Source organism: Piliocolobus tephrosceles, chromosome 3 (assembly GCF_002776525.5).
Source record: "Piliocolobus tephrosceles isolate RC106 chromosome 3, ASM277652v3, whole genome shotgun sequence".
Classification (NCBI taxonomy): Eukaryota; Metazoa; Chordata; class Mammalia; order Primates; family Cercopithecidae; genus Piliocolobus; species Piliocolobus tephrosceles.
Window position 1 is genome coordinate 70,687,787 of NC_045436.1, and position 18,774 is coordinate 70,706,560.

At 35.5% G+C, this 18,774-nt stretch overlaps 1 protein-coding gene across 1 annotated transcript in view; it reads left to right on the forward strand.

Annotated features, from left to right (window-relative positions):
- Positions 1 to 18,774, forward strand: part of CCSER1 (coiled-coil serine rich protein 1) — a 1,475,466-nt gene that overhangs the window by 710,954 nt on the left and 745,738 nt on the right. The gene's annotated exons all lie outside the window — the stretch shown is intronic.

Genomic DNA, 18,774 nt, shown 5'->3' on the forward strand with positions numbered 1-18,774 from the left:
AAAAAAAAAAAAAGTATACAAATGTGCGCGAGCTTTTTATAAAGTTTCAGATTCAACTGCAGGTTGTGAAGCAAGTGAAAATTAAACATGGGATAGGGCGTGGCACTGTGCCCTCCATATGTCTTACATCTATAGATCATATGCCAACTGAACTTGCTACAGCTTCATTGCTGCATCATACCCATCAAGATCCAACAGTGAGACTATACAGACAGGTGAACTGTTTCTAGAAAGCAGGTCCTAAGCCCTGTTTTAAGTGTGTTTATATGGAAGGAGGAGCAAGAAGAGGAAGCCCACGTCTGCAGATCAACTTACCCTAAAAGAGAGACTATTGGAAAGGTGGAGCTTTCATATCTCATCCTTTTGCCTAATCTCACCAAGTAGATAAGACTCTTCTGTTGTTGAAGTAAAGGTGCAGGAGATAGAACAACGTCTAAAATTCTTCTCCCATTCTTCTAAAAGGGTAGAAGTTTATACTTTAAAATATAAGATGGAGACACTAGAAGAGAAAGAAAATGATTCCCCCAAAGGGAAGTATGAAGAACTGATACATGAATTGTATCTTTATTCTCTCATCTTTTAGTCATTAGCCAATATTCCGGTCTCTAAGTTAGTAGATGGGATTGACATTAATTGTAATAAATTAACATATTAATGTAACATTGTATAATTATAAAAATATAATCAAGTAAATATAATACAATATACATTATATAATCCATATAATGTAGCATTTACTTCATAGTATTCTTTTGATATCTGCTACTTTAGTAACTTGCAATTTATTGTTTTATTAAATCTGCTGTTAAAATGAACATCAATTATTTATTTTAGTAAATAAGAGAATCCTTTATTTTAGTAGAGAGAAAAATTTTAAATAGTTCTACCAATATCTAATATTAAATGTATGTGGGTAGAGAAGAATGAGGAGAAAGGTCGTATCTTAATTCAGAATTAGAAAGGCGACAAAATAACCATTTTCTGATACAAAAGACGTTACCTCTATGACATTAATTTCACCGTGGGAAATCTGTAATCTTCATTTTAGGGAAATTAATTGGTAGCAGTACTATTTATGAAGTGCTGTGTGCTCAAATCCTTGAAGAACTTTCCTACATTATGATTAGCCTAAGATGTCTAGCCTGGAGTGTTTCATATTTTTCTAGTTTTGTGATTACATTCTCCCACTAGGTATCTAATGAACTGAAGTGGACCGGCCTGAATTTCAGCAAATTCTGGAGTAAGGTTTTATGAGTATTAAAAAATAATTTAAAATGTCAATATTCAAAATGTTTCATAGTTCATATATTTTATGTCCTCACTACAGTACCTATGCATATAGCTTAAAGCATATCAACAGAGGGAAAATACTATATTGCAAAAAGAAGCACCATCATCCATGAAAGCTGTAAAGCTTCTTACTTTTTTTTTTTTTTAAATAGTTATAACCCTGTATGCAAGTCACTGTGAATTTTCCTGACAGTTGTGGCATTTCTCATCAGAGAGTAAATTCTTTTTCAGGCTGGTAAAATGGCATCTGAATAAGAAGGCAGAAAAAAATTTTCAATCTCTTAAAAAACTTCTAGAAATTGCAAGTAGACAGTATCATGTATTGCATAATAGTTACATAAAGCAGATTACCTAAGATTCCCTACTGCTCTAAAACACCATGCCCTGACATGTCCTAATTGAGATTTTTACCTGTATCCTAGAGATACTGAGTCAGCAGCTAGAGTAAGTTGTCATAAATGATGCTTTTCCTGCACTTTGACAGATAAGCTGAGTATCTGAAAACCTCAACAGCCAAGGTAGAAACTTAAGAATGGCATGGTTTCTCAAAAAGGAAGTTTATTAAAATATTAGTTTATAACTTAGATAACTCATTCCTAAGAAAGCAGGAATGTGGGAGCAAGGGTAGAAACAAACATAGAAGCCAATGCTTTTTGCATGTTTTCCCTGACATAGTCTGAGTCAGGAAACATTTTATATTAGAACTGTTATTATGCCAGTTTTCTTCTTTGCCTGTGCTTCTCTCCATTCTATAGACTTTCAAAAGCTAGGTTGAATTTTTTCACATTACAGATTAAGGTGAAGCTGTATTATTCCTCTTCTGAGTGTTATCCTGGTACTCTTGAAGTGTTTCTGACTCTTACTCATTATTTGTAACAATAAGCCAAACTCCAAAGTAGAGAAAATGTGGTTTCTCTTCTCAGTTAATTCTTATAAGTTGCCCAATGAATGAGAATTTGGGCATGAGTCACAAATGGGAACTTCTTGTGTTTAATCTACATTCTGCTGTCTCTTTCATATTTTCCGTTTCCTGCATATTGACCTATTTAGTGATTTATCTGTTTCTTTTTCCCATTAAAAAACAAAGCTTGGCGTTAGTTTATGCTCAGTAAATGTTAATTACTCCACCTCATTAGCCTTGACTGTACTAATTTGTTAGTCAACATAGCTTATTCTCACCGGTTTCTTATTCAAAACATCTTTAAACAAGTAAAATTATTTTGAAAGCAAAAACATATATTTTCTTCTGTCTTTTAAAATGACAATTGTTTATTACATTAATAATCTCATTGAAATTATTGTCACTCTTTCTTTGTCAAGAACAAGTTAGACAGAAAGTGGTTTTTGTATGCTCATATTTTAATTTCTGGATTGGGTGGGTTCTATGGCTATTTCTTACTGTTGAAATTTGATAGAACTTCTCAGGGACAGAATAAATAGGAAACTAATGGGAATGTAGATGCAAAAATGGGTACAGAAATGATTAGTTTAGGGATGAAGCAACATCTGGATTATATAGGAAACCAGTCTAATGTAGTCAGCATTGGAGTCAGAAAGGGAAGGAGGAGGAAATTTGGGAATGCTTAATAAGGCATGGGTTTGGATGTACTGAAAAGAGACTGTAGTAATTGACCTGTAGTAATTGACCTGATGTGTCTGATCATCACAGAGAGCCATCAGAAAACGAAGTAGGAAATAGTAAGAAATGGGCTCAATGTCTATCGGGAGAACCTGCTCCCCATGTTTATGTGGGTTCTTTTCTGTTTCCTAAGTGCCTTGGCTGGGTTGAGAAATAAAGGGAAAGAGCACAAGAGAGAGAAATTTAAAGCTGGGTGTCTGGGGGAGACATCATATGTCGGCAGGATCCGTGATGTTCCCTGAGCCGTAAAACCAGCAAGTTTTTATTAGTAATTTTCAAAAGGGGAGGGAGTGCACGAATAGGGTATGGGTCACAAAGATCACATACTTCACAAGGTAGTAAAATATCGCAAAGCAAATGGAGGCAGGGCGAGATCACAGGACCACCGGATGAGGCGAAATTAAAATTGCTAATGAAGTTTCCGGCACACATTATCATTGATAACATCTTGACAGGAAACAGGGTTTGAGGAAACCCAGGAAACAGGATTTGAGAGCAGACAACCTGTCTGACCAAAATTTATTAGGCGGGAATTTTCCTTGTCCTAATAAGCCTGGGAGCGCTACAGGAGACGGGGTTTATTTCATCCCTTCGGCTTGGACCACAAAAGGCAGCACACACTTCCAAAGGGGCCGTTTATAGGCCTACCTTCAGGGTGCATTCTCTTTCTCAGGGATGTCCCTTGCTGAGAAAAATAATTCAGCGATATTTATCCTATTTGCTTATGAAAGAGGAGAAATACAGCTCTGTTATATCCGGCTCACCGGTGGACAGTTCAAAGTTACCTCTCTTGTTCTCTGAAGGTCGCTGTTATCCTGTTCTTTTTTTAAGATGCCCAGATTTCATATTGTTCAAACACACATGCTCTACAAACAATTTGTGCAGTTGATACAATCACAGGGTCCCGAGGCGACATTCATCCTCCTCAGTTTACGAAGAAGATGACGGGATTAAGAGAATAAGTAAAGACAGGCATAGGAAAACACAAGGGTATTGATTGGGGAAGTGATAAGTGTCCATGAAATCCTCACAATTTATGTTCAGAGATTACAGTAAAGACAGGCATAAGAAATTAGAAAAGTATTAATTTGGGGAACTAATAAATGTCCATGAAATCTTCACAATTTATGTTCTTCTGTCGCAGCTTCAGCCGGTCCCTCTGTTTGGGGTCCCTGATTTCCCACAACAAATGTCAGGAAAAATAGCTCCCTCAGGAAAGAGATGGATAAAAAGGATGCAGTTCACTGGTAGGGTACAGGCAGGGATTCTCGGGAACTAATGCAAAGGGAGTGGGTCATTCAAAGAACTCCCATGATTAGAGTAACTGTATTCTGGTTTGTCCAAGACAATTCCTGTTCACAAAGTCATTCTTGCATCATTATTAATGGTTCCCTTTCTCCCAAAAATTTACAGTTTTTATCATGTTTGTAGTCAATACTCAAAAAACATGTGTGAGGAGGCTTTTGCTTATTAGAACTATGAAATTGCTTTTAGGTTGGCAGATCATATGAAGACCATTTCTAGGCTTAGTTTGAAGGGGATGACATCTCTTGAAAAGAGTCAGCACAGGTTAATAATTAAGTGCAGGCCCTTAAGAGCTGCACTGGATGGTTTAAGGCCCAACTTTTCATCACGGATTATTTGCATGACCTTGGGTAAGTTAAAAGTTACATAACCTCTCATTTCTTCAGTTTTTTCATCTGCAGTGCAAAGGTAATAATAGTATCTACTTCATGTAATGTGGTAAAGCTTAAATGAGTCAGTGAAAAAAAAAAGTGCATGTAACATTGCGGCTATTTGCTGCTAAAGTGGTCACTTTCTGCATCCAGTAAATCTAATTCCTACGGATTTTCAGGTGGCTCTTTGATCTGCTGGATTAAAGTGTGGTTACAGGAGAAACTGGTAATAAACTAAGAGTTAGGCCTCAAATAGTTTAAAGCATTTTTCAAATGCAAAATGTTATTAACTTGCATTAATTTATTAGTTTTTGGTATCATTTTGCCCTTAATGCTTTAGAAAATGATTTTAAATTTTTAAGATTTGAGTCATTCTTAAGATTAATTTTTTTCCTGTCTCAACATCAAAGTATTGTCTAGAGGATTACATTTTTTGCTTCATTGTGGAATTTTTCTGATTTTACGACACACAAACAGAATCATTCTTTCATATCTGCTTGTCCTTTCCTTCAGCTTTTGCTGGATTTTCCATATGCCCATTATTGTGTATCTGGTCAAGTCGCTTGGTACAAAACATTTTTTAAAAATAAGTATTTTATATTTCTTGATCATGTGAATCTATTGCAAGAGAATGCCAGTTATATTCCCCCCTTAGGTATAAAATCTATGTGTCATCAATTTCTTTGTTCTGTGATTATTACTGCAGTCCTTTAAGAACATTTAAATACCTGGTGAATCTAATAACATTACTTAGTCTCTAGAAACTTAAGGTAACAATATAATTTATGTATATATATATTTTCAGTACTCTTGAGGCTCAGCCAAATCATTCAAGATTTTGTGAATTTGTCAAACACTCTGACCTCATATATTATTACACACTATACATTCTCCAATATATTATTATAAATTATATCACCATTCAAATCTCCTTCCAGTGTGTGTGTGTGTGTGTGTGTGTGTATATATATCTTCCAGTGTGTGTGTATATATAGATAAAATGTATTATATATATATACACACACACACACACATACATAGAGAAAGAAAGAGAGACAGTTATGTAGCAACTGGCTATTGCTAAACTTCAGAGTTCTTAAATTATACCTGCTTTACTGTGCATGTTAAAAGATAATATATAAGCCTAAGGCATTGATTCACATTTTTACAGCAATTATTGGCTATAGCAAATATTGGTACCACTAAAGAAAGAAGATATTCCTTATAAGGACTACTTTTCCCTCACTCATTCCACTCCAGCCACATTGGCCTTCTCGTTGTTCCTTGAACACACGGAGCATACTTCTTCCTTAGGGTATTTTGCCTTAGTTCATTTTTTAGACTATAACATTCTTACCCCAATTAATTTTTCATATGGTTACTAACCCCCTTCCTTCAAAAATTTGCTCAAATGCTATATACCTCAATTTCACTACTCTACACTATTTAAAGTAGTGTAACCTGCCCCCCACACCACTTGTTCCATTCCTATTATCCTGCTTTTTTTTTTTCCTCTGCATAACATTTTTATACCTTCTAATACATGATATCATTTAATTGTTTATATGCCTATGGTTAATATCTGTCCACCCCAGGCAATATGTTAGTGACAGGAGACAGAGGTTTGCTTTGCTCAGCAGCGTATTTGTAGTTGCTAGACAAGTGGTTAGCAAAGAGCCAGATAGTAAGTATTTTAGGATTTATAAGCCATATAGCCTCTGTCTCAATTAAACTTTCGCATTGTGGCCTGAAAGCTGCTGTATACAATATGTAAATGAATTGGTGTGGAGGTATTTCAATAAAACATTATTTATGAAAACTAACTATAGGCTGGATTTGTCTGGTGGACTTTTGAGACGATATCTGGCACATAGAAGCTCTTAAAGTATATTTGTTAGGCTGGGCGTGGTGGCTCACACCTGTAATCCCAGCACTTTGGGAGGCCAAGGCAGACAGATCACAAGGTCAGGAGATTGAGACCATTTTGGCCAACATGGTGAGACCCCGTCTCTACTAAAAATACAAAAAATTAGCCAGGCGTGGTGGTGTGCACCTATAATCCCAGCTACTCTGGAAGCTGAGGCAGGAGAATCACTAGAACTCGGGAGGCTGAGGTTGCAGTGAGCCTAGATGGTGCCACTGCACTCCAGCCTAGTGACAGAGTGAGACCCCATCTCAAAGTAAAAAAAAATTTTAAAAATTTAAAAAATTAAAAAAAAAAATTGTTGAGTGAATGAAATAGATTTATTGAAACCTGACATATTTAGGATGTGAGCATAAATTACTTAACAAATTTGCCCCTTCTCCCACTCCAAAATTGACAATCATTTCTTTTCAGTTAAAATATTGACACTGGCCTTCCCGCTCATCATAATCAAAAGAGTTCCTTATCCTGTTAAAAGTACAGTGCCTGCTTGTATATGACAGAGTAATGGTGGTAGAGTAGTTATCAGAATCAGAACTAGGAGTGAAAGGCTGTCCTAGGCCAGAGGGCAACAAAACCTTGAATTTAGGATTCATATTAAATACATTTGTTTGTTAGTGCTTATTTTTACGTTTAATTCCTGAACAACAAGAGTGTATTTTCAGTATTTGAACATATCATGATTTCTACAGCGTATAATGTTTTTCCTATTTTAACTGTGAAAAAAACCCAGATTTTCTTATTTCTTGAGTTAATTATAAACTTGAAGTGATAGCAAAGGACTTCTAACTTATTTTCTCACTCTGCAGTAAATTTCCCAGCCACTCCACAAATACTGAGTCATTAGTGTCATAGTGCTGTGTCTATGTATAGATATTATTTATGAGTGTTATTAATCATAAATGCTCAATATGGAAAAATTATGGAAAGTAGCTTTGTCTAATCACAGTAGAACATTGTGAATTTATTCTATAACAAACTGAAGGGTGACTTAATCACCCCAAATTAAAATTTGTTCTTCATCTCATATATAAATTGAAATTCATTGCATTCTTATGTTTCAGATAAGTCACAGCTTTCTCCATTGCCCAGTAACTTTAAGGTGATTGTTTGTTCACTATAAATAGAGATATGTGTGTTTGTGTATAGATATCCTTCAGAGTGAGAGTTAAATTTAGTCCATCTTAAAGAAAGAAATGCATTAATATACAACCATGGAAGGTGTGAAAACTTTAGGTATATCATCCATCCTCACAGAATCTGTTTGCAGTTATTGGAATAAAATTATTTTGTTTATAGAGATCTATTTAATATTGTTATGGACACTTGCCCATCATAATAATTAAACTTTTATTGATCAATAACAATTATAAATATGTATAGGGTACATGTGATATTTCAATACATGCATATTATATTTAACGATCAAATCAAGGCATTTTGGATATTCATTGCTTCAAACATTTATTATTACTTTGTGTTGAGAATATTCTAAATCTTTTCTTCTACTTATTTTGAAATATACAATAAATTACTGGTAACTGTAGTCACTCTTCTGTGTTATTGAACACCAGAATTTATTCATTCTAACTATATTTTCATACCCATTAACCAACCTGTCTTCATCTCTCCTGCCACTCTCCCTACCCTCTGCTAATCATCATTCCATTCTCTACCTCCATGAGATCAATGTTTTTAGCTCCCACATCTGAATGAGAACATGTGATATTTGCCTTTCTGTGCCTGGCTTATTTTACTTAACATGGTGTCTTCCAGGCTCATAACACCTTTTTTAAATCCATTCATCTGTTGATGGATGCTTAGGTTGCTACCATATCTTGGCTACTGTGAATAGTGCTGTGATAAACGTGGGAGTGCAAATAATCTCTTTGATATAGATTTTCTTTTTTTGTGGATATATGGGATCGCTAGATCATATGGTAGTTTAGGTTTTAGTTTTTCTGAGTAACATCCATACTCTTTTCTATAATGACTGTACTGATTTACATTTTCATGAACAGTATATGAGAGTTCTACTTCAGAGAAACTAATTTGGATATATATGTATTTATTTATTAATTTGAGATGGTGTCTTGCTCTGTCACCAGGCTGGAGTGAAGTGGCGTGATCTTGGCTCACTGCAACCTCTTACTCCCTGGTTCAAGTGATTCTCCTGCCTCAGCCTCCCAAGTAGCTGGGATTACAGGCACGCCAGCACACCTAGCTAATTTTTGTATTTTTAGTAGAGATGGAGTTTCACCCTGTTGGCAGGGATGGTCTCAATCTCTTGACCTCGTGATACACCCGCCTCGGCCTCCCAAAGTGCTGGGATTATAGGCGTGAGCCACCGCACCCAGACTATTTTGTGAAATATTATGATTATTATGTGTTAGTCTTAATTTGATTTAATTCTTTACAATGGGATGTCTTTATTCCCTTAGAAAGTTTTCCCACATTTGTAACATACTTTTATATTCAAGTAAGTTATTTACCCATATGTTCTTAGCCGATATTACAAAGATTTTGTTCATGCATTTGTTTAATTATTCATGTATTAACCAACACTTACTGAATGTTTATCTTATGTCACAACTTGGTAATCAAAGGAGAATTCTTGCTTAAAACATTATAGTTTTGTGGGACATATATATTCATTAAAAAAAAAAAAAAAGAAAACTTTCCATTCCATTTAAAGAACACTGGGACAGATGTATGCACGGGCTGCATGTGCATGCTGTCAGTGCAGCACCCCATCTGGCCTGCAGTAGCGTCCCCTTGGTTCTGATCAGGAGACCTTGAGCTTCACTACTTAACATCTCAGAAGTCTCCCTCAGGATCTTGACCTTGTGTCTTACTACTTGTTCTTTCTGAAGATTTCGTTTATGAAGTCCAGAACTTTTATGATTTTATTTCCATTTCTCTTATATCAATATTTTTATTGAATTCTGTCCATCTTTTACATTAAAATGTGTATTTAGTTCATCAGCTATCTAATAACAGATACTTTGCCAAACTCATCTTTGTTATCAATATTTCCTTTAACTTTCTTAGGTTGTCATATTTTAAATGTCGACTTAGGTATACTTTAAAAAACAAGGGAAAAAAGGGAAAAGTAGCAAATAATCCAGAAAACAATATAAAAATAATGTTGTAATTCAAATCAAATATGCACTGTGAGCATTCAGTGTTTTCATGGAGCTTCTAATTTTTGTTGTTGTTGCTTTCAGACTTTTTGATTTTATTGCTTTTTTACTTTTTGCTATAGTTATACAGTTTTTATTTTGATAATGTTTTTCTTTTTCTCTTGTTCTTTTTACTCAAAGACCTCCAGTGATAAATGATATATGTAAGTATACATATCCTAACATATACATTTGTTTTCCAAACTTAGTATGCGGTAGTCATCATAATTAGATGAGACTGATGTTTCTCATTTTGATTATCAGGAAGTTTTGTTTAAAGCAAATTATTGTGGATTTTTTTATGTTTGCTGCATTCGTACTTCTTACACAATCACTTTTAATTAACAATGCATAATTGTATATTTGCTAACTGTAAACACTTTGTTAGGTGGTAGGAATTTATTGTTCAGAAGATGAGTGCATAGTAGCAATGAAACACATATATCATTTTTGATTTATACCCCAGTTTTGTGGGTCACAACTATGAGACAGTGGAAAAAACATCAATTCCATGTAAAATTGGTACCCAAATGTTAAGTGATATTTATAGAAATTATAGCTGGAAGCTATGGCTCTAAGATACAAGTGGCAATAGCAGAAATATAATATTTAAAAGATAAAAAAGGGTAGTATAAATATCTTACAAGTAAATTTCTCTCTTTCCCTAGGAAAAGGACATAGTGAATGAAATCTTTTTTTTCTCCAAGTCTGACGATGTCTTAAACATTCTAAAATAATCTTTCCTCCCCTATTAGTCATCACTTAAGTTTGAGTTTATTTGAAGTGATTTTCATTTACTGATAACTCATTTTACTCACTCAGAATTAACTCGCTGTGGAAGACCTAATAACAATCAGTTTTATGGTCATGTGCATTACCTTTCCCCATGATATGGTTTGTCTCTGTATCCATACCCAAACTCACTTTGAAGTGTAATAATCCCCACATATCAATGACAGGACCAGGTGGAGATAATTGAATCATGGAGGTGGTTTCCCCCATGCTATTCTCGTATTAGTGAGTTCTCATGAGATCTGATGGTTTTATTTATGTTATATATATGATATATATATGTGATATATATATGATATATATATGTGATATATATATGATATATATATCTCCTTATGTATGTCATTTATCACCTTTGCTCAACACTCATTTTCTCTCCTGCCACACTGTGGAGAGGTGCCTTCTGCCATGTTTGTAAGTTTTCTGGAGCTTCCCCTCCCATGCAGAACTGTGAGTCAATTAAACCTCATTTATTTATAAATTACCCAGTCTCAGGTATTTTTTTATAGCAGTGTGAGAACAGACTAATACAGTAAATTGGTACTGCAGAAAGTGGGGCACTGCTATAAAGATACCTGAAAATGTGGAAGTAACTTTGGAACTGGATAACACACAGAGGTAGGAACCATTTGGAGGACTCAGAAGAAGACAAGGAAATGTGGGAAAGTTTGGAATTTCCTAGATACTTGTTGAATGACTGTGACCAACATGCTGATAATGATATGGATAACGAAGGCCGAGGTGGTCTCAGGTGGAAATGAGGAACTTGTTGGGAAGTGAAGTAAAGGTCACTCTTGCTGTGCAAAGGGACTGGTGGCATTTTGCCCCTGCCCTAGAGATCTGTGGAACTTTGAACTTGAGAGACATAACTTACAGTATCTGGTGGAAGAAATTTCTAAGCAGTAAAACTTTCGAGAGAAAGCAGAACATAAATGTTGGGAAAATTTGCAGGCTGAGGTTGCAATAGAAAAGAAAAACGGCTAGGCGCAGTGGCTCAAGCCTGCAATCCCAGCACTTTGGGAGGCCAAGGTGGGTGGATCATGGTATCAGGAGATTGAGACCATCCTGACTAACAGGTGAAACCCCATCTGTACTAAAAATACAAAAAATTAGCTGGACGTGCTGGCGGGCGCCTGTAGTCCCAGCTACTTGGGAGGCTGAGGCAGGAGAATGGTGTGAACCCAGGAGGCGGAGCTTGCAGTGAGAGGAGATTGTGCCCTGAACTCCAGCTTGGGCTACAGTGCGAGACTTCATCTCATAAAAAAATAAAATAAAATAAAATAAAATAAAATAAAAACCCATGTTCTGAGGAGAAATTTAAGCCCTATGCAGAAATTTGCATATGTAATAAGAAGGTGAATGTTAATCATCAAGACAGTGGGGAAAATGTCTCCAGGGAATGTCGGAGATCTTCACAATAGCCCCTCCCATCCGAGGCCTGGAGGCCTAGGAAGGAAAAACGGTTTCATGGGCTGGGCCCAGGGACCTCCTGCTCTGTGCAGCCTTGGGAGATAGTGCCCTGCATCCCAGCTGCCTCAGCTCTGGCCGTGGATAAAAGGGGCCAAGGTACTCTTCAGACCATTGCTTCAGAGAGTTCAAGCCCCAAACCTTAGTGGCCTTCACATGGTGTTAGGCCTGCGCTATACAGGAGTCAAGAATTGAGGCTTGGGAACACCTGGATTTCTAGGCAGAGTCGGCTTCAGGGCTGGAGCCCTCATGGAGAACCTCTGCTAGGACAGTGTGGAAGGGAAATATGGGGTTGAAGCCCCATATAGAGTCACCACTGGGCCATTGCCTGGTGGAGCTGTGAGAAGACGGCCACCATATTCCAGACCCCAGAATCGTAGATGCGCCAACAGCTTGCACTTTGTGCCTGGAAAAACTGCAGATTCTCAACCCCAGCTGTGAAACCAGCTGTGAGTGGGCCTTTAGCCTTCAAATCTACAGGGGGGGAGCTGCCCAAGGTCATCGGAGCCCACATCATGCACCAGCGTGCCCTGAATATGAGACATGGATTCAGAAGAGAGCATTTTGAAACTTTAAGATTTAATGACTGCCCTATTTGATTTTGGGCTTGCATGGGGCCTGTAGTCCCTTTGTTTTGGCCAATTTCTCGCATTTGGAATGGATGCAGTTACCCAATTCTGTACCCCCACTGTATCTTGAAAGTAACTAATGTGCCTTTGATTTTACAGGCTTATAGGTGGAAGGGACTTGCCTTGTCTCAAATGAGACTTTGGACTTGAACTTTTGCGTTAATGCTGGAATGAGTTAAGATTTTGGGGGACTGTCAGAAGGGCACGATTGTGTTTTTAAATGTGAGGATATGATATTTGGTAGGGGCCAGGGGCAGAATGATATGGTTTGGCTTTGTATCTCCACCCAAATCTCACCTTGAATTATCATATTCTGCACATTTCAAGAGTGGGACCAGATAGAGATAACTGAATCATGGGGGCAGTTTCCCCCATGCTCTTCTCGAGTGAGTGAGTGAGTTCTCATGAGATGTGATGGTTTATAAGGGGCTTCCTCCTTCTCTCCACATTCATTCTTTCTCCTACTGCCCTATGAAGAGGTGCCTTCCGCCATGATTGTAAGTTTTCTGAGGCCTCCCTAGGCATGTGAAACTGTGAGTAAATTAAATCTTTTTTCTTTATAAATTACCCAGTCTCATGTATTTCTTCGTAACATCATGAGAACAGATTAATACACTCCAATCTGATGAATAATTTCAGAAAACATTTCAGAGGAGCAAACCAAAATAAGTACAAAGCAAAAACATAAAAGAACTCTACAGGCACATATTTTAACCCTTGAAAATCTGCCTTAATTGTGAACACAGAATCAAAATTCAAGGTTCTAAACAAGGATGATAACTTTCCTACACTTTGCCAATCATTAATTCTACCATAGAGGCTGCCTGAAGTATATGAGGAGGGTTGGGTGTGGGGGTGCTATCCAGTCTTTAAATGGTTGAGCTTTTACCCATGATCTAATGCAGCCCTTGGAGCCCATGCACTTGAACCACATTTTATTGGCTACTTATAGAGCTTTTTTTCTGATTCGACCTTTACCATCATGTGTTTTACCCACTCAAACAAGTTTTCTCAAGAAGAGGTGTACAGATTGTGCTATTTGGCTTGTTTTAACAATGTTCGCAAGGTTGTTCTGAAATTAAACAGGATGTTTCTAGATAGCTGGATTGATCTTAAACTTTGGACACTGTAAAGTTGAAAATCTTTCTTTTTAAATTTTGATCACTAGCTTAAATGTACAGCCATTTAGTAATTGTGCATAACTATGTGGCATGTTATCTGTGCATTAATATTACTCCTCATTTTTTAAAATTTGCCTAGCCACTATTTTCTTTCTTCAAAATATTCAAGTCTTAATTTTGACCTTTAACATATATGTAAATTTCTTCCAACCCTTTGTGGAAGACTAGCAGTCACGGTCCTATCAAAACAGAAATTATACCTTAATTTGAACAGCAAAAGTTTAATATAAAAAATATTAACTATAACAGTAGTTTTAGATAATGCAGGATTAGCAAGTACATAATAAAGAGAACTCAAAAAATATAGGAAAAGCAGATATAAGGAACAAACTTTACTCATAGGACTGAGATAAAACATCTACAGAAAAGCCCACTCACCCTAAAGCTGAGATGTAGATCTTGCTAAAGAGAGTATAATTATGGCTCATTGAATGGCAAATGAGTCACTGTGGTAATACCTTGTCAGAATTTACTGGAATTCTCTCCTCTAGTACTTTCAGGAAATCTACACTGTACAGTGTTGGGGAATGGTGTTTACGTCAATATATCTTGGAGGGAGCACTCTTCTACAAGACTACTAAAGCAGATTCCTAGGGGAAGCTTCTGGCAACTGAGTGCTGCAGGCATTCATGCGCTGCAAGCCATGGTGCTGCAAAAGCCAGATACTGCAGAAGCTGCTCACACTCTTGAGTGCTTAGTGCTGGAGAAGCTGCTCACATTGCAGGAGACTGTTTAGAGAACACATCAGAACTAGGAAAGAAGACCTTCATCTCTGGCAATGGCTCTAACTCTTTACTAGCAAAGCTTAACATCATGCTAGCTGGCAGAGGAAGAACATTTAATGTTCACAGCTCCTTGTTTTTTTTATTTTTATTTTTATTTTTATTTTTTTAACAGAAGAGGAAAGGAAGAGTAAATGAAATAGGACAATTAATCGACAAGTGGCACAAAATCCTTTTTACAAATAATTGTCTCTTTGCTTTAATTTGACAATATGTGATTTGCAGAAACATATAAAAGACTTTGTATATTAAAAAGAAACCGATGATCTTACTGTAGAGTGATTTATACTTATGGTTCAAAACTCTCTTTAGGTTCTGGCAGATGTATTCATTTTCCTCAAGGCTAGTGATCTGAGAGAGACCCTAAGCTGCTTGCAGGATCAGACAACTGTATTTGTACAGCGATTTGGGATGATTTTGAGGAGGAGCAAGAGATAAAGTATGGAATAAAGAAGTACAAGGTTTAAATATATATAGTATCAAAATAACAGCAAGAACAACCACAAAAAACAAACATATAAAGATGTAAAGTCTTTCTTCTGCCTGTGTTCATATCCTACTAATTTACTGGCTTCTTATTCTCTATAAGGATAAGCTAATTTTATGTACAGAGCAGAGAATGAAAGTTTATACATAGTATGGGTGATTTTCTTCTGGCACAATACCCTTTAGAGATGTTAATTTTTTTCTAGTATTTTCTTCATATTCAAGAATTTGTAAATAAAAGCAAAAATCTTTGGAAAAAGCAGAACTCAATGGACCAAAGCATTGAAGCATTGCTCCTATAATTTGTTTTACTAATTAATAGAAGTACAAGAAAATCAGACAAGATGTAAATATAAACAGAATCATAATTAAAAATCCAATTTAACATTTTAGCTACAAATTAATTGTTATTTTCGATCAATATGTTATTGATTCTTTTCACGGGGTCATCTTGTGTTTTCTCTGTGCTCGTGTTTTAACCTTTATATTTGAAAAACACATTTTAACTATGTAAGCCAATACTTTCAAAGACCAATATTTTTTATTTATTACAATTAAAACAACTTTGAAATGAACATGTTGGTTTAAACAAAAAGACTGAAAAAGTCTATATACACTTTGGAAAGTTCTGAGGAATAATATTTAATGTTTCTGATCTCTTGTGTTTTATTTCACATTTCATAAACAGCAATCTCCACATTAGTACATCTTTTATTGTTGTCCAGGAGGTAAAACTAATTCAGATGAGTTATGTAAAATATATTTACACAATAAATTCAGTACAGGTGTAACAATAAGCCATGGGAAGAAGGGGATGCAGCCCACTTACCCCAATTATTAAAACCAATAAACCCATTCATCTATGATGTACCTTTTAGGGCATATTATCTGCATGTCAAAAGGAAAGTTCAGAGAAGTATATAGTATGGCTCCTGATTACAATGAATTTGAATTATCATTTATTTCAGTCGACCAAATTTATAATGAATTCCTGAAGTATTCCAATCGCTTTTCAAGAAGCCAGAGATACAAAAATGAACATGATATGGTCCAAATTTCTGCAGAAATAACAGTGAATTTTCAAATATGATTGTAATGCAATATTTCATGGATATTGTTGAGATCTCATTTAGATCTTGAGGAAAGGGTAATCTTTAGTTACAAGGTTAGAAGAAGAGCCAGATTGAGTTAATAGTGTTAACTGGCATACGGATTCAAAGGCTGTTCAAGGAATCTAAGGTAAACCAGTTTGGCCGGAATGCAAATCCTGGATAAGGATTGTGAGCTGGAAGGTGTAGTATCCATGCTGGAATTAATGGTATAGATTTCCTCCAAGTGGTTGTTTCATGCAAATTCTAAAGCCATATATTTCAACTGATTGTTGCTTTGTTATTGCTCAGATCATGTCTTATAAACAATTATCCACTGTATGCCTAAAGTCATTTTTTGCATTGCTATTTTACTTTAGGAACTCATGTGCAACTGCATTCAGGAAATGATTTTTAAATGTCTACTGCAAAGTGTTTTGGCTAAGACATTTCCCTGAGTTCTCTGTTGCTGAAATTCGGCCTGAATACTCCACTTTTCCATCCTCCAAGTCCTCTATCACTTGAGATATTTCCCTTTTCTTACTTAATGGTATAGGTGGATATAGCCTCCTTACCTTACCTTTTTTTTCCTAGCCTGAAGAAGAGCATTCAGAACTTTTTATTTTTTTTAGTTTAGAATTTATTGATCTTCATTGTAAGATTGCTCCTGTGATCTCTAGACCACTAGATGAGTGTATAAATCATTCTCACACTGCTATAAAAACTACTGGAGACTGGGTAATTTATAAAGAAAAGAGGTTTAATTGGCTCACAGTTCCACAGGCTCTACAGAAAGTATGGCTGGGAGGCCTCAGGAAACTTACAATCATGGCGGAAGGGTGAAAGGGAAGCAAGCACCTTCTTCACATAGTGGCAGGAGAGAGAGTGTGTGTGTGTGCAAGAGAGCAAAGGAGGAAGTGCTACACACTTTCAAACACCAAATCTTGTGAGAACTCACTGTCATGAGAACAGCAAGAGGAAATCTGCCCCCATGTTCTAGTCCAGTCACCTCCCACCAGATAACTTCCACCAACACTGGAGATTATAATTCAACATGAGATTTGACTGGACACAGAGACAAACAATGTGAATGACCGATCAGAATCCAAATAGATGACTACATTTGTTTTCATTCCCTGAAGATCTCATACCACCACTTTGCTTCTACCAGTACCACTGCTCACACTACCATTAGTGGAGACTAGGGATTTAGAAAACAGAGTTAGGGGGTTCTAGTACTATTTGCTCAGTCTATTTCTTTATTTTTAAGTTTTGGAATAAATCTAGATTTGGAAACTATTAAACATAGAACTACTGTAGAATTATTAAACATCAATATTTTGTTTATTAGATCATTTACTCTAGCAAGAATTAAAGCTAAAGAAAAAATGAAAAATGTTTGGAGTTTAGATATTAAATCTTAGCTGGTTTCCACTATTAACATATTTGCATTTTTATGTAGTGCAATCATTATTCATAGAGTTCTGTAATAATATTTACTTAAAATTATTTTTTCAGCCGGCCTTTTAACTCTAAAATATGTTAGGAAAATACTTTTTTTCTTGAAGATAAGTGATATTTATTAATTGATTAACATCTTTATGTTCTGGCTTCACTATTAATTAGATGACTATTTACTGACTTCATATCTTAATATGATAAGAAATAATTATTTGATATCACTTCATATAAATGAAAAGGCTATGTCTTTGGAAACAGGTAGAGTTTAGCATTATTCACAGTGATATTTTAAATATTTATCTACTTGTGCCTCATTGCTTTCATCTGTTACGTGTGAATGACATTCATTTCACAGATTCACTCATTCATTCAACATTTTTTTCAGCAACTAATTTATATATTAATATGAACTTGGTTAGCAACAGCCAATACAGAGAAAAGACAAAGCATGGTCAATATATTTATAACACTCATAAATCTACTTTCAAATTAAATTACATAACCTATGCAAAATATTAATTTAATACACATTCAACTCAATTTGGTTATTTCCTCTGTCTTCCTTTCTTCTCTTTCTCCAATGCTAATTATAAACTACAGCTTCTTGCTGATTGGGCTCAACACATGAGTCATTACCAATGGAGCAGATGGAGTAGCTTCATTGTTCTGATTTGTTTAAGCTGATGTTGATTTCTAATTTCTAATGTACTTGTTTTACTTATAAATTGTTATTGCTGCAGTTATTATTTTGCAAGACTAATTTACAAGATAATATATAGAAAGTAACATTAGATGTATCAAATTTTTAAAGTTAATTTTAAAAATTAACTTGACACCTTGAGTTTATATTCATTGATAGTTTCACTTAAAGAGTATACAAAACGATTTTGAAATTTCAAAAACAAGTATGACAATTAAGATGGGTTTTGTGGAGAATAAAGTGGGTCTGATAAATTAATCCATTCCCCTGGGTTCATATGCTATGTTTTATAATGTGGTAGAATTATGGAAATAACCATCTTCCCCGAGGTAAAAACAGTATGACATAAAACAATTCTAGACTAAAAACAGTGTATTAAGATCTATTCCCATTTTTAACTCATAACTCATTAGCTTGTGGCTTCAGGAAATTTTCATTATTTCATTTTCCTCAGTTTTCATCTGTAAAATGGAAATA